Below are 12604 nucleotides of genomic sequence, written 5' to 3' on the forward strand. Positions count from 1 at the left end.
AACCTGGAGGAACCGTGTCTGAGATCTGCCGACTTCCATTGGCTGTCTGACTTTAGCTCACCGGGCTAACACAGTCTTGTGGCTGGCAGGACAATCGGGTTTGAACCCCCAGACTGTCACACAACTATTATAGAAGCAGGAGCAGTCTGCTGCATATCTGGCTTCAGCTCAGCGGGCTAACACAGTCTCATGGTTTCCCCTGGCATGATAATTAACCCATTCTGGCCTAAAAGCAGCACATGATGACAATAAAACGCACATGCCAAATTAATAACAGCCTTTAAAAAGAGCCTTCCAACACAAACTCAGAATATTGTAATACGGAAGAACTGGAGCTGCCTCTCCCTCTGTTTAACTGGAAAGACCAGTCACTTTCTTTCTTTCCCATAGGACTGCATAGCTGAGGCATCCTAGGCCTGACAGTGAGGGGATCCATCTACAACATACAGTGCCTTGCAAAAGTATTCGGCCCCCTTGAACTTTGCGACCTTTTGCCACATTTCAGGCTTCAAACATAAAGATATAAAACTGTATTTTTTTGTGAAGAATCAACAACAAGTGGGACACAATCATGAAGTGGAACGACATTTATTGGATATTTCAAACTTTTTTAACAAATCAAAAAACTGAAAAATTGGGCGTGCAAAATGATTCAGCCCCCTTAAGTTAATACTTTGTAGCGCCACCTTTTGCTGCGATTACAGCTGTAAGTCGCTTGGGGTATGTCTCTATCAGTTTTGCACATCGAGAGACTGAAATTTTTTCCCATTCCTTCTTGCAAAACAGCTCGAGCTCAGTGAGGTTGGATGGAGAGCATTTGTGAACAGCAGTTTTCAGTTCTTTCCACAGATTCTCGATTGGATTCAGGTCTGGACTTTGACTTGGCCATTCTAACACCTGGATATGTTTATTTTTGAACCATTCCATTGGAGATTTTGCTTTATGTTTTGGATCATTGTCTTGTTGGAAGACAAATCTCCGTCCCAGTCTCAGGTCTTTTGCAGACTCCATCAGGTTTTCTTCCAGAATGGTCCTGTATTTGGCTCCATCCATCTTCCCATCAATTTTAACCATCTTCCCTGTCCCTGCTGAAGAAAAGCAGGCCCAAACCATGATGCTGCCACCACCATGTTTGACAGTGGGGATGGTGTGTTCAGCTGTGTTGCTTTTACGCCAAACATAACGTTTTGCATTGTTGCCAAAAAGTTCAATTTTGGTTTCATCTGACCAGAGCACCTTCTTCCACATGTTTGGTGTGTCTCCCAGGTGGCTTGTGGCAAACTTTAAACAACACTTTTTATGGATATCTTTAAGAAATGGCTTTCTTCTTGCCACTCTTCCATAAAGGCCAGATTTGTGCAATATACGACTGATTGTTGTCCTATGGACAGAGTCTCCCACCTCAGCTGTAGATCTCTGCAGTTCATCCAGAGTGATCATGGGCCTCTTGGCTGCATCTCTGATCAGTCTTCTCCTTGTATGAGCTGAAAGTTTAGAGGGACGGCCAGGTCTTGGTAGATTTGCAGTGGTCTGATACTCCTTCCATTTCAATATTATCGCTTGCACAGTGCTCCTTGGGATGTTTAAAGCTTGGGAAATATTTTTGTATCCAAATCCGGCTTTAAACTTCTTCACAACTGTATCTCGGACCTGCCTGGTGTGTTCCTTGTTCTTCATGATGCTCTCTGCGCTTTTAACGGACCTCTGAGACTATCACAGTGCAGGTGCATTTATACGGAGACTTGATTACACACAGGTGGATTGTATTTATCATCATTAGTCATTTAGGTCAACATTGGATCATTCAGAGATCCTCACTGAACTTCTGGAGAGAGTTTGCTGCACTGAAAGTAAAGGGGCTGAATAATTTTGCACGCCCAATTTTTCAGTTTTTGATTTGTTAAAAAAGTTTGAAATATCCAATAAATGTCGTTCCACTTCATGATTGTGTCCCACTTGTTGTTGATTCTTCACAAAAAAATACAGTTTTATATCTTTATGTTTGAAGCCTGAAATGTGGCAAAAGGTCGCAAAGTTCAAGGGGGCCGAATACTTTCGCAAGGCACTGTATCATAGGGACCTGGGTGATCTGAGGCAGCACACTATCATGTTGACCGGAACTGTACAGTGCCCCCCCCCCCCCCCCCCCCGGTCTCTCCCTCTCTGGTCCAGAACCACAGACCTCCCCCCCGGGTCTCTCCCTCTCTGGTCCAGAACCACAGACCTCCCCCCGGGTCTCTCCCTCTCTGGTCCAGAACCACAGACCTCCCCCCGGGTCTCTCCCTCTCTGGTCCAGCCACCAGACATCATTCTATGGGACCAGATCCCTGGTCTCTCCCTCTCTGGTCCAGCCACCAGACATCATGCTATGGGACCAGATCCCTGGTCTCTCCCTCTCTGGTCCAGAACCAGACATCATGCTATGGGACCAGATCCCTGGTCTCTCCCTCTCTGGTCCAGCCACCAGACATCATGCTATGGGACCAGATCCCTGGTCTCTCCCGCTCTGGTCCAGAACCAGACATCATGCTATGGGACCAGATCCCTGGTCTCTCCCTCTCTGGTCCAGAACCAGACATCATGCTATGGGACCAGATCCCTGGTCTCTCCCTCTCTGGTCCAGCCACCAGACATCATGCTATGGGACCAGATCCCTGGTCTCTCCCTCTCTGGTCCAGAACCAGACATCATGCTATGGGACCAGATCCCTGCTCTCCCTCTCTGGTCCAGCCACCAGACATCATGCTATGAGACCAGATATTATGGGAGAGCTAGGCCTGACAGGAGAGCATTGTGTAATTAAAAGCTTATAAATCTTAACAGCTATTGACTAAACACTCCATCCCCCCCGAGCATTGCAGATCTGCTTCTGATAAACACGTCTACATGGGATTTGGGAAAGACAGGCACAGGATTAAACACCTCCCCTCCGCCCCGCCCCCCGTCATCTCTGCACCCAGAGTCATTAACAGGGAGAAATTATTACCAGACATGTATGAAGGGGAAGGATATGTGTTGGGTGTCCTCTACCTCTGCCAACATAGGTCTCTCTCTTTCTCTGACACACACACACACACGCACACGCACACGCACACACGCACGCACGCACGCACACACACACACACACAGACACACACTTTAGTGTTCACAGCTCTTCACTTCGCCTCTCATCACACCAGTCCTGTGAGTGTGTCCAGTGACCAGTTGTCAGGCTGATTGAATGGATGGATGTCTCTCAGTACATGAGATCTCCTCCTGATAACATCTGATGACATCACACAGCAGTGCCCTCCAGCTTTAATCCACACAACTAGACCAGAACAAGGGCTGTCACAAATGGCACTCTATTCCCTATGTATGCTCTGGTCAAACCTAGTACACTATAGGGTATAGGGTGCCATTCGGAATGCATCCAGGGGCTGAGTAACCAAACAAAAAAGTCCTGTACAAAAGAGTTGCTGTATACAAACCCCTCATTGAGAGAAGTATGTCTGAATTTTCCAAGAGCTCAGAGGATGATGGAACGTTCACAACACATTAGGCTTGACGGAGTTGACAGTCCATCTCTTCGTATATCAACGCCGACAACATGCTCTCTTAGACTGTTTACAGCTACTCGGTATAGAACCCATATAGAAAAGGGGTTTTAAAAGATTTAACATGATATATGTTTCTATTTCTTATTTGCAAGTGTCTATTAGGTGTTGTTCCTTCCTCTTCTTGTTGTTATTAAAGATAATAATGATAATAATAATAACAATAACAATAATGACAATAATAATAACAATAATGATAATAATAATAACAATAATAATAATAATAATAATAACAATAATAATAATAACAATAATAATAATAATAATAACAATAATAATAATAACAATAATAATAATAATAATAATAACAATAATAATAATAACAATAATAATAATAACAATAATAATAATAATAATAATAACAATAATAATAATAACAATAATAATAATAATAATAATAACAATAATAATAATAACAATAATAATAATAATAATAATAACAATAATAATAATAACAATAATAATAATAACAATAATGGTAATAACAATAATGATAATAACAATAACAATTGAGATCAATTGACACTCTTTACCATGGCACTTTGAGATTTATTTTAAACTCCAAAACCCTTACGCATCACTGCACTTTGTATACCAGGGTTGGCTGGCCTTCTCTAGTCACTCGTAGGCTCATTCACTGGTATACTTTTATTTACATAGCAATTTTGGGTTTACTACCTTTTTATTTGGGCATTTTTATTGCTCAGAAATGTGGTGGGAACTCTCTTCGTTTGCTGGACTTTATCCTGTTAACTGTTACAAATGTCCGAACTGAATTTGGTAAAAGGGCTTTTATGTACTCTGCGCCATCGTCTTGGAACGCCTTACAAAATACTTTTAAACTGTAAGAACTTTTGTTATTTTTAAATCACTGATGAATGATCTTGAGACTGATTCCCTGACCTGTCAATGTTTTTAATTTGCTGTTTTTGATTTTGTTATACTCTTGTGAACTCTATGGTTTTTACTAGATTACTTGTAGTTTTTCATGTTGTTTGTCTGTAATTTTTGTAATGACTTGGTGCTGCCTATCTTGGCCAGGACACTTTTGAAAAAGAGATTTTAAATTTCAACGAGCCCTTCCTGGTTAAATAAAGGTTAAATAAAATAAATAAATAATAACAATAATAAGAATAACAATAATGATAATAACAATAATAATAACAACGATAATGATGATAATAACAACGATAATGATAATAACAATAATAACGATAATGATAATAACAACAATAATAATAATAATGATGATAATAACAATAATAACGATAATGATAATAACAACAATAATAATAATAATGATGATAATAACAATAACAATATTATTAGTAATAATAATAACAATAAAAAATAAAAAATAATAACAATAATAAAGATTATGCTGTACACTCTTAGAATCAGTGACTTGAGGAAAGTTGGAAATCCTCCAAGGAACCATTTCTAGTCAATGCTTCATATTTGCACCTTCGGTTAGTTGAGGGGTTCTTGGAGGACCCTTTAATGACACCCTGTAGTGGAGGTGTGGCTTAGTAGGGGCGTGGCTTTAAGATAGATATTTTATGGTCCCCGCTAGAGTAAATGTCATTGCTGTTCATCGGTTCTGTTGCATTGCCGTCACATGTTAAGGTTGAACACTAACCGTTTTGTAGCTTCAATGAGGCTAAACCAGGTGTATGACTTTCTCAAGAGCCTATGCAAATTCCAAAGTTGGAATAGTTGCCACTTTATTACTGTATGTAATCAGCAATGTTAATATTATTATTATATTAGAATATGTAACATGCATAAATATTCAAGGAACATTATAATTTGCTGTGTACAAAATGAACATGATGAACAGGAATTATATTTATGCTAACAAGTGACCAAAAAATCTGGAAGCCACGCCTCAAATAAGCCATGCCTCTAATCTGATGCCACCTCGACAATATCGTATTAAAAATGTTTAAAAAATGAACTGCTCCCGTCACAAAAAGGTTCCGGTTTGAACCAGACTTCTACTCTGACCCTGGCCTCATGAAGGCCATGCATTCTCAATATAAACATACACATACAGACACACAGAAACCACTTCAAGCATACAACACTGGGAGACTGTACAGACACATAGAGACCACACACTGAAGCAACTACACTCACTGCAGTATACTACACACACTGCAGCAACTACACTCACTACAGTATACTACACACACTGGAGCAACTACACTCACTACAGTATACTACACACACTGGAGAAACTACACTCACTACAGTATACTACACACACTGGAGCAACTACACTCACTGCAGTATACTACACACATTGGAGCAACTACACTCACTACAGTATACTACACTCACTACAGTATACTACACTCACTACAGTGTACTACACTCACTACAGTATACTACACACACTACAGTATACTACACTCACTAGAGTATACTACACACTACAGTATACTACACTCACTACAGTATACTACACTCACTACATTATACTACACTCACTACAGTATACTACACTCATTACAGTATACTACACTCATTACAGTATACTAAACTCACTACAGTGTCCTACACACACTACAGTATACTACACTCACTAGAGTATACTACACTCACTACAGTATACTACACACTAGAGTATACTACACTCACTAGAGTTTACTACACTCACTAGAGTATACTACACTCACTACAGTATACTACACTCATTACAGTGTCCTACACTCACTACAGTATACTACACTCACTAGAGTATACTACACTCACTACAGTATACTACACACTACAGTATACTACACTCACTACAGTATACTACACACTACAGTATACTACACTCACTAGAGTATACTACACTCACTACAGTATACTACACTCACTACAGTATACTACACTCACTAGAGTATACTACACTCACTACAGTATACTACTCTCACTACAGTATACTACACTCACTAGAGTATACTACACTCACTACAGTATACTACACTCACTACAGTATACTACACTCACTACAGTATACTACACTCACTAGAGTATACTACACTCACTACAGTATACTACACACTACAGTATACTACACTCACTACAGTATACTACACTCACTACAGTATACTACACTCACTACAGTATACTACACACTACAGTATACTACACACTACAGTATACTACACTCACTAGAGTATACTACACTCACTACAGTATACTACACTCACTACAGTATACTACACTCACTACAGTATACTACACTCACTAGAGTATTCTACACTCACTACAGTATACTACACTCACTACAGTATACTACACTCACTACAGTATACTACACACTACAGTATACTACACACTACAGTATACTACACTCACTAGAGTATACTACACTTACACTCACATGGATGCCAAATGTACTAGACACCACAGGGTCAACATAGTAACACACAGTCATACCATTCACTGTGAACACATTTGCCATATTTTATTAAAGTACCGTTCAATTATTTTCTCTTCAAAATACCTTTCAATGCTAGTTTGATAACTTGTTTTGTTTCAACTCAAACTTTAACTCAAACATGGAGCCAATTGATGGAATTGAATCAAACCTACCACACCAAAGCATGTTTTTATTAACTAGGCCTACTGTCCACCCATGCACATTCATTCTGAAAACTACAAGCTTCTGCCTGTGTCCCTGTGTTAACAACAGATGGTGTGCGATCTCTAATGTTCAGGAAGTCTTGAGTTTTTTCTCGCCTGAGTTAAAATACCTCAGAATAAGCTGTAAACCACACTATTTCCCAAGAGAGTTTTCATCTATATTTTTTCATAGCTGTCTATTTACCGCCCCAAACCGATGCTGGCACTAAGACCACACTCAACGAGCTGTATAGCGCCATAAGCAAACAAGAAAATGCACATTCAGAAGCCGTGCTCCTAGTGGCCGGTCATTTTAATGCAGGGAAACTGAAATCTGTTTTACCTCATTTCTACCAGCATGTCACCTGTACAACCAGGGTTGACAAAATTATAGATCACCTTTACTCAAAACACAGAAATGCATACAAGACTCTCCCTCTTTCTCCATTTGGCAAATCTGACCATAACTCTATCCTACTGTTTCATGCTTACAAGTAAAAACTCAAACAGGAAGTACCAGTGTGAAGTGGCCCGATAAAGCGGATGCTAAACCACAGGACTGTTTCACTTGTACAGACTGGAATATGTTCTGGGATTCATCCGATAACATTCAGGATTTTACCACACCAGTCATCGGCTTCATTAAAATAAGTTTATCCCAACTAGAAGCCATGGATTACAGCCAACATCCACACTGAGCTAAAGGCTAGAGCGCCGCTTTCAAGGAGTGGGACACTAATCCGGACGCTTACAAGAAACACCGCTACGATCTCAGACGAACCATCACACTGGCAAAGTGTCAATACAGGACTAAGATCGAATTGTACAGTACTATGCCAGCTCTGGCACTCGTTGTATATGGCAGGGCTAGCAAACTATCCCAGATTACAAAGGGAAACCCAGCTGTAAGCTGCCCAGTGACACGAGCATACCAGACGAGCTATATGCCTTCTATGTTCGCTTCGAGGCAAGCAACACTGAACCATGCATTAGAGCACCAGCTGTTCAGTGATAATGCTCTCCGTAACCGATGGGAGTAAGACCTTTAAACAGGTTAACATTCAAAAGGCCGCAGGGCCAGACGGATTACCAAGACGTGTACTCCGAGCGTGCACTGATCAGCTGGCAAGTGTCGTCACTGACATTTTGAACCTCCCCCTGAACCAGTCTGTAATACCTACATGTTTCAAGCAGCCCACCATAGTCCCTGTGCCCAAGAATGCCAAGGTAACCTGTCTAAATGACTATCGCCCCAAAGCACTCACATCTGTATTCATGAAATGCTTTGAAAGGTTGGTCATGGCTCACATCAACACCATAATCACACTCACCCTGGACCCATTCCAATTCATATACTGCCCCAACAGATCCACGGATGACGCAATGTCATTTTTTTGTGCCTTTTTTTCCACCCCAATTTTGATCTTGTCTCATCTCTGCAACTCCCCAACGGGCTCCAGAGGCAAAGGTCGAGTGTCCTCCGAAACATGTCCCACCAAACCGCGCTTCTTAACACCCGCCCGCTTAACGCTAAAACCAGCCGCACCAATGTGTCGGAGGAAACACCATTCAACCGACGACCAAGGTCAGCCTGCAGGTGCCCGGCCTGCCACAAAAAGTTGCTAGAGTGAAATTAGTTAAGTAAAGCCCCCGTGGCCAATTGTACGCTGCACTATGGGACTCCCGATCAAGGCCTGGGATCGAACCCAGGTCTGTGGTGACACCTCTAGCAGTGCCTTAGACCGCAGCCCCACTTGGGAGGCCCCAGATGATACAATCTCTATTGCACTCTTACACTACCCTTTCCCACCTGGACAAGAGGAACACCCATGTAAGAATGCTGTTGTTGACTACAGCTCAGCGTTCAACACCATAGTGCCCTCCAAGCTCATCACAAAGCTAAGGGCCCTGGCACAGAACACCTCCTTCTGAAACTGGACTTCCTGACGGGCTGCCCAGAGTCGGTGAGGGTAGGCAACAGCACATCCGCCACACTGACCCTCAACACAGGGGCCCTCAGGGGTGGGTGCTTAGTCCCCTCATTTACTCTGTTCGCCCATGACTACGTGGCCGCGCATGACTCCAACACCATCATTAAGTTTGCCGACAACATGACGGTGGTAGGCCTGATTACCAACGACGATGAGACAGCCTATAGGGAGGAGTTCAGAGACCTGGCAGTGTGGTGCCAGAACAACAACCTCTTGTGTATACTGTGCATTCAGAAAGTATTCCGACCCATTTCCTTTTTCCACATTTTGTTACGTAACAGCCTTATTCTAAAATTGATTAAACAAAACATTTTTCTCATCAGTCTACACGCAATACCCATAATGACAAAGTAAAAACAGGTTTTTGCTCATTTTTGCTAATTTATTAAAACCAGAAATACGTTATTTACAGAAGTATTCAGACCCTTTGCCATGACACTCGAAATTGAGCTCAGGTGCATCCTGTTTCCATTGATCATCCTTGAGATGTTTCTACAACTTGATTGAACATGATTTGGAAAGGCACACACCTGTCTATATAAGGCCCCACAGTTGACAGTGCATGTCAGAGAAAAAACCAAGCCATAAGGTGGAAGGAATTGGCTGTAGAGCTCTGAGACAGGATTGTGTAAAGACACACATCTGGGGAAGGGTACCAAAAGATGTCTGCAGCATTGAAGATCCCCAAGAACACTGTGGCCTCCATCATTCTTAAATTGAAGAAGTTTGGAACCACCAAGACTCTTCCTAGAGCCGGCAGCCCGCCAAACTGAGAAATCGGGGGAGAAGGGCCTTGGTCAGGGAGGTGACCAAGAACCCGATGGTCACTCTGACAGAGCTCCAGAGTTCCTCTGTGGAGATGGGAGAACCTTCCAGAAGGACAACCATCTCTGCAGCACTCCACCAATCAGGCATTTATGTTAGAGTGGCCAGACGGAAGCCACTCCTCAGTAAAAGGCACATGACAGCCTGACAGCCCGCTCGGAGTAGGCCAAAAGGCACCTAAAGGACTCTCAGACCATGGTCTGATGAAACCAAGATTAAACTGTTTGGCCTGGATGCCAAGTGTCAATTCTCGAGGAAACCTGGTACCATCCCTACGGTGAAGCATGGTGGGGCGGCAGGGTAGCCTAGTGGTTAGAGTGTTGGACAACATAACCGAAAGGTTGCTAGTTCAAATCCCCGAGTTGACAAGGTACAAATCTGTCGTTCTACCCCTGAACAGGCAGTTAACCCACTGTTCCTAGGCCGTCATTGAAAATAAGATTTTTTTCTTAAACTGACTTGCCTAGTTAAATAAAGCTTAAAAAAATGTTTTTAAATGGTGCTGGCAGCATCATGCTGTGGGGATGTTTTTCAGCGGCAGGGACTGGGAGACTAGTCAGGATCAAGGCAAAGATGAACGGAGCAAAGTACAAAGAGATCCTTGATGAAAACCTGCTCCAGAGTGCTCAGGACTTCTAAGCACAAAAACTCTAAGCACACAGCCAAGACAACGCGGGAGTGACAACGCAGGAGTCCATGATGTTCTTGAGTGGCCCATCCAGAGCCTGGACTTAAACCCGATCGAACATCTCTGGGGAGACCTGAAAATAGCTGTGCCAAGCTTGTAGCATCATATCCAAGACAACTCAAGGCTGTAATCGCTGCCAAAGGTGCTTCAACAAAGTACTGAGTAAAGGGTCTGAATATTTATATAAATGTCATATTTCCGTTGTGTTTTTTTTGTACATTTGCAAAAATGTACAAATGCAATGTAGTTTTTTGTACATTTGCAAAAATGTACAAAACCCTGTTTTTGTTTTGTCATCATGTGGTAGGTAGTGTGTGTAGATTGATGAGGGGGGGGGGGGGGGGGGGGGGAACAATTTAATCCACTTTAGAATAAGGCTGTAATGTAACAAAACGTGGAAAAATCAAGGGGTCTGAATACCTTCCGAATGCACTGAAGTTATCATTACGCATTGTGAATGTATTATTACTTACAGTCTTATTACATCTTTTACTTTTCTATCATTTGTCTATTTCTTTGTTCTCTGCGTTGTTGGGAAGGGCCTTAAGCATTTCACTGTTAGTTTACACCTATTGTTTATGAAGCATGTGATGAATAAGAATAGGATTTTACTTGAATGAACCATTTAACTGTATGCTTAATGAGGGAGACACGCCCATGGTAAGAGGCCTAGCTTTTGCATGTACTGTATTACATAGGATCAAACAACGTTAAAATAGGAAAATGGTAAGGGGGCATTTCATTCAGTCATTTTTTTAAATAGTCAAGACCTGCAGTTTTTTATTTTGGGAGAGAGAAATGGACAGAAAGCTGTAGGAACAACTTTTTTCTCTCCACTTGGCATACTGCAGTGAAACCAAGTGTATCCAAATGAAACCGGCATTTTGATGGAACCACTAAATTACTGCTGTTGACATTTTTGGGGACAAAAGGCTTCGTCTTGCTGAGAGCAACGCTGCTCTTTCTCTCGCTGTAAAAACGTTTGAGCAAAAAAAATTGCCCTGTCCACTCATTAGGCCAGCTTATAAATGTTACATTTTAGCTGACATTTTTTTAAATGAAAGGTTGTAGACATTTATGCAGGGTAGGGTGATTATTTATTCACCTTATGGTGCAAGACAGCTTGCTCAGTCCGGTTGCTCATTCGTTTGTCTTCAACATATGAACATTCAAACGCGCTAAAATTCCTGAATTTGACCCGTGACGTGTTTCCGATAAAACATTTAAATGCAGTTGAGAACATACACATGGAAAAGTATTGAAACGTCAACGTCTCAATCAAAAAGTAGGTCTATAGGCTAGACCTATAGCCAATGGTTTGACTCGGGACACTACGCCTTTTACTTGTATAAATTAAAAGTTGAAATAAAACTCTAAACGAAGAGTAATAAGTCAGTAGCACTACATTTTCAAACTCCAAAACGAAACTAATTTCTCTAAGATAATGCATGTCGGATAGCTAGCTACGCAATGTGATAAATTGTCCTAAATGAATTCGCATGGAAAATTGCAAATTGATACAGGCTCTCTCTACCTGATACTAACCCGTGCTAAGTGTATTTTGCAGTCAACACAGTGAGCTCGCCTTTTGTTTTGCGTAATGATTTAATCAGAACGTGCACACTCCTCAAGTAGAATTATAAAAGTATAATAATGATTATAATTATAATAATTGTCAGTAGTAAAGCCGTTGATACACTTTATTGTTAATGTGGAATGTATAATCTACATTTATTTTTATCTGAAATCTAAAAGTGTTAGGCTACAATGAAACATCTAAATATGAGATAATATAATCCAGACCAAATATTATTATCATAGCTAATAATAGTTATTATATGGTAACCTAATGATAGAGCATTATTTACGCTAAATGATCGCCAAAA

General features: G+C 41.2%; 1 protein-coding gene across 2 annotated transcripts in view; it reads right to left on the reverse strand.

Moving 5' to 3' along the window:
* LOC110514354 (DNA-binding protein SATB2) overlaps window positions 1-12604 on the reverse strand; it is a 57380-nt gene that overhangs the window by 43842 nt on the left and 934 nt on the right. The window lies entirely within an intron of this gene.

The sequence above is a fragment of the Oncorhynchus mykiss genome, chromosome 18, assembly GCF_013265735.2.
Source record: "Oncorhynchus mykiss isolate Arlee chromosome 18, USDA_OmykA_1.1, whole genome shotgun sequence".
NCBI classification, from domain to species: domain Eukaryota; kingdom Metazoa; phylum Chordata; class Actinopteri; order Salmoniformes; family Salmonidae; genus Oncorhynchus; species Oncorhynchus mykiss.